Raw genomic sequence first — 5,161 nt, forward strand, 5'->3', positions numbered from 1 at the left:
CCTGCTGAAAAGGCACACGGCTGAAGAGCAGACACCCCTGTCCAGGTACATTCTGCCTCTGGCTGCAATCACACCATTAAACCTCTTTCTGCCTCTCTGCGCTCACATGTCCCCTCTCACTGTCACGAAATAAATATATACAATACCTGCCTTTTGGTTAGCCATCGCGAAGCGAAGCTCCACAGCATCATGAGAGCTCTTCCAAGGTGCATCATTTTCTCATAATTTGCAGTATGCCACTTGTAGCTATGAACTGTCTAGTCCTTTGCAGACCAAGAGCAGCTGTGAACTACAAGAACAGAGAATGTATTAATATAATTGTTTTCTGGAAAGCTATTCCACTAAAAAATGCTGTGGCTGCACTGTCTGAATGATATTTTGTCTGACTTGTCCCACTGAGAGAAAAGAGGGGTACTGTTCCTACCCAAAAATCTCCTAAGCAACTAAGTCACATAGAAATGGCCTTCAGACGAGAGACAGCTGATAAAATAAAGAATAACTTCAAACAAAGAAGGCAATTGTGGCCTCCCAGAGCAGTTCACCTATAAACTCATCTCTTACCATCACGCAGAGAATGTCAAGGCCAAATTCTAGCAATACCAGGCTGGTTTAGCCTCACCCATCTCCAAATGCCAAAATTACCCAAGCTCAGCTAATCATAGACTTTACAGAGATTTTTCTCTATGCAGCGAGGGGTGTACCTGACATGATGTGCCATTCCCACCTCAGACACAAGGATGAGCAGCTGGTGCCTACCAGCAACCACCACGGAGGGCAGCTTTGGCAGCCCCCGAGGGGCAGGCTGGAAGACAGCAGCTCTGACCTTAGCGATGGCTCTTCACTCCGATGCACGTCCCAGAACAAAAAATACTGCTCAGTTCACTGTGAGCACAGCCTGGGGTGGTTTCTCTCTGTTTCAGTCATTGTCTCACATTACACTTTCCAATAATGTCCTACACGATGGAGAACCTCAGCTGTTTTATGAAAATATTTTTCCTCCTCCTCCCCCTGGGCAGCTTTAGTGAAGGACATCCATTGATCAAGAATGACCCTGAGATGCTCTTAGGCGCATAGGAATTCCACGAATTTATCAGAGCAAGGAAGGTCTCTAGCCCAGCCCCTTGTGAGCAGCCAGCAGAAGATATTTTAGAACAACAATACAATGCTAAGCCAAAAAACAGAGTCAACTCCTCTATTCAGTGCACGTGGGGAATGCATAATTGAGGAAATGCTCCGCTGACCACATCAGAAGCGGGTGAACTCTGCTTATTTGCACTCAGCCTCAGAAATGCCACTGCTTCCCAAGAAGGTATGAGACCCACAATATTACAGAAGGTTTTGTTAAGGCTTCAGCTTCCTTTTGTAAAGAATTATGCATATGGATTTTTCGCCCTTATGCATTTCTACCCAATGCAATGTAACTGTCGCATGAGTAATTATCTTCACTGAACTCTACCCGTTTCCTTCTAGCAAGGAACTGCATGGGTGGAATTTGCATTACACACAATTTACTTCCATTTATCCATTTCTAATTAAGTGAACCATCCTACCTAGGGTAAACAAAAGACTTGAGTTTTGCAGTCCTAACCATTATTTCCTAGAGCCAGCATCACCAAAAAAAAAAACAAAACATCAGAGGAGAAGTGTGACTCAGACTCCTTAAGGTCGATAAGGCCTTTCACTGGTGATAAACTGATAATCCAACGCTTTACTTTAAACATTTGAGACTTCTGTTTATTTCATAGGTGGGGACTATTTGCAGATCTTGCTGGATGTAGTCCATTGTAATTCTGCAGACTGCCAGAACACAAATAAACAAGCGCAGCCGCCTGGGACACCGAGAAATCCTCTAATATCCCATTGAACAAGGATGGCCGTGTCCCGGCTGCAAGAGAGGATGCCAGCATTTCAGAGACCGTGCTACGTCTGTCACCCAGCCAGACCCACTCTGCCTCCGTCCAGCCCCAGCGCAGGCAGGGAGTTTCAGTGGAGGGAACCTCTCCCACACCACCACTAAATGCACTTGGCTTTGGGGTGGGGGGCAGAGGCTTGCACTGAGGTTTGCGCTAAATCTGCACTTAAATCCTCAAGAAAATGGAGTTTTAAAAGAATTTGCATTTCCCTGTTTGTGAGTTTGGAAGAAGCCTCCATCCCCATGGCTTAGCTGCGTTTCTGCTGCACTGACGTTTCCATCAGAGAAATATCCTGGTGTCCACGCTTCCCTCTCAGCCAAGGGAGAAAAGTCACGTTATATCAGCTTTAAAGAACCCAGCTGTCCCGCTAGCAGTGTTTTTAGATGCGACGTGGTATGAAGATTACTCCTAAAAGCATCTTCTCAGCTGTTAGACTTGAAAAGGCAACAACAAATAAATATATGGTAGCTAAAAGGGAGAAATTACCAGCTTAAAGCTAGACCACTGCAGGTGAAGGTTACGTATTTAGACTCATCATCTCCCTGTCCCCATTTGTCACTCACTCATCCTCAGAACCTGGATATTTTCAATATGAAAAAGGGAGATGGAAGATAAGTTTTAGTAGAGTTCAAACAAAGAGAATGCAGGACTGGAAGATGAAGAAAAAAGCAACCACCCATGAGAACTTCTGGCTTTTATTTTTGACACTGAAAAATATTTGCTGACCTCAACTTTGCTTCCTTCCAAAGGTAATTTCTCCATGTTTGCCTCCAGTGGTGACACGTTATAAATTGCTTTCCTGACCCTGCTTGTTATGCCCCAGTAACACTGAGCTTGCAATGCCTGCCCAGTCGTCTGGAGCTGGTTAGGAGCCCGCAGAATCAGAAGCCATTTTGCTGAAAAGAAAAAAGCAAAGAACCCCGTGGTTTTGTAACACAGTAACAGAAGTCAAAAATACATGGGGCCCAATTCCTTTGTACTCCTTTGCCTGCTGAGCTGGATGGCATGAGGCAGAGGGCAGTGCTAAAACCCACGGGAAACCAGTGCTGTTTGTTTGGGAAATTTTGCATGCTGAGGGACCCTTCCTTCTGGTCAATGATCATTTTTAAGCCTCAGCCACGCCTGGATGATTCTGAAATAACTCAAAAACGGAATGAAGGTAACTGCAAAAGAACAGGGTGCATCTCATCACTGCTTAAAATGAGGTATACTCGGACGGTATAATTCCCTCCAGCATCTGGGAGAAGGAAAGTTTTGGAAACAGCCTTCTAAGAAATAATTACCTGATCTGCAATTTCTAGTTTGTGACACCAAAATACAGAGGGGCTACGTCCAGGGTCTGGGGTCAGCCCCCACATTATGAAAGGGGAAAGAAATGAAGCTCAAGTCCACGCCTGATTTGGGATCCCCACCTCCTTCTCTTCTAATTTCCAAGCATGCGCTGAGGCCTGGATTGGTCTGTGCTGCACCTGGTTCGAGTACAAAAATGCACTATGCTATAATTTTAAATAAAGCTGTTTTACTTTGTCATGCTGAGATACAAAGTGAACTCCAGGGAGAAATCCCATTACTGAAACTGCAACTTCACCTTCCATCGGAAATCTTGTTCTATGAGAAAACAAATTCATACACAGCAGCATTTTTTAATAAACACTTTTCTTCCAGGAAGATCCTGGATCTAGTTAAACATACCTGATCTAGTTGACGATGTCTCTGCTGCTTGCAGGGGAGGTTGGACTAGATGACCTTTAAAGGTCCCTTCCAACCAAAACTATTCTGTGATTCTATGAATAATGCAACTTTCCAATGCAAACACAAACTCAGTCATGAATTCACTTATTGGAGCCACGTATGTGCTCTAGGACCTGGATGACTTGAGGGGGACAGGAGGTGTCTCTGGCAACACTTGTTACCTACAATAAGGAAAAAAAAAAGCACCCGTTTCCACTCTCTCTCCCCCGCAGTGCCCAGTTAGGTGAAAGAGCTTTAAGTCTTCCGAGTGAAGGGTGATGTACAACACCCACAGACATGAGGAAGCTAATACTACCAGAGATGGGCAGTCTGAATTCACAAGTAAATTACTTAATTAAATAAATCAGATGCCACACTAATTTCATCAGAAAGGCACAGTTCTCATATTAGGTTTTCTCTATAGGAGAAAGGTACAGTAGGTTAACTAACTACAGGCATGGCTATTAACAGATGTGCTTAAACTAGCACAAATCTGCATGTGGACATGGACTGTCATTTAGGTTAGCTGAAGATAAAGTTTAGGTAAACTCAAGTAAGAAATCCAAACACAGATTGCACCAATTTAATTAAATCACTAAAAATAAAATCAGTTTCAGATGATCATCTGGTACTATTTCCTTGCACAGACAAGGTGTTTCTTCCATCTGTGCAACTCCATGAATACTTAGCAAATCTTGCAGGGAGGACTTTTTGGATAAGAATAACAAGATCACCTGTACTGTTGAAAAATGTCATTTTATTTCTAGGTGCTCGAGCTGAGTAGGATTTGGAGCTTTTATATGAGCAGTAACAACTATAATTCTGCCCAGGCATAACTGTATGATGACACTGTCGTGTAAAATGCACGTTACAGTGCAGAAGGTAGGACTGCTGCTCAGTGACACTCCACTCTACTGAGCTGCCTGTCTGCGAGGAGGCAAACGCCCGGGCTGAACCCGCTGGAGCGAGGCAAGCTGATTCCAGCAGACGCCCAGAGCAGTTGCCGGCAGCATACAGCATCCTCCGTGGGTGAGCTTCGCTGAACTGCTGTCCTGATCCTGCCTGTTTTCTCCCCTCTAAGACAAACTGTATCATTAGGTTTAACTTGCAAAACGGTAACTTGATTTTGATTCCAGAGTCACTAATAGGTACTTATGTCTCACTGCAGCTTTGCTGCCTGTTGGCACCCCAGGACAGCCATGTACTCCTTTCAACTTTGTTGCAAACATTTATTATCGTTCTTTCTCCCCCCCTGCATCTCTGAAGTGTAGATAACAATATTGATTTAAATGCAATCAAAGTGAGCCTGCTGTACAATGAACACTTTGTCCACATTGTGCCATACTGTGGCAAGGGCTGCCTCTTTCCCAGCGATGGAGGCCCATTAAAGGGACATGATTTATGAGTCCAAGAGGAAAAAACAAGTTTACGCTTCAATTACAGAATTGTGCAGGAGAGCAGAAACTTGGGTCCCCATGTGGAGCTTCTCAGATATTCTGCCAAAAGTGGAACAGGGA

This window comes from Charadrius vociferus, unplaced genomic scaffold (assembly GCF_000708025.1).
Source record: "Charadrius vociferus isolate BGI_N301 unplaced genomic scaffold, ASM70802v2 scaffold7, whole genome shotgun sequence".
Lineage (NCBI taxonomy): Eukaryota > Metazoa > Chordata > Aves > Charadriiformes > Charadriidae > Charadrius > Charadrius vociferus.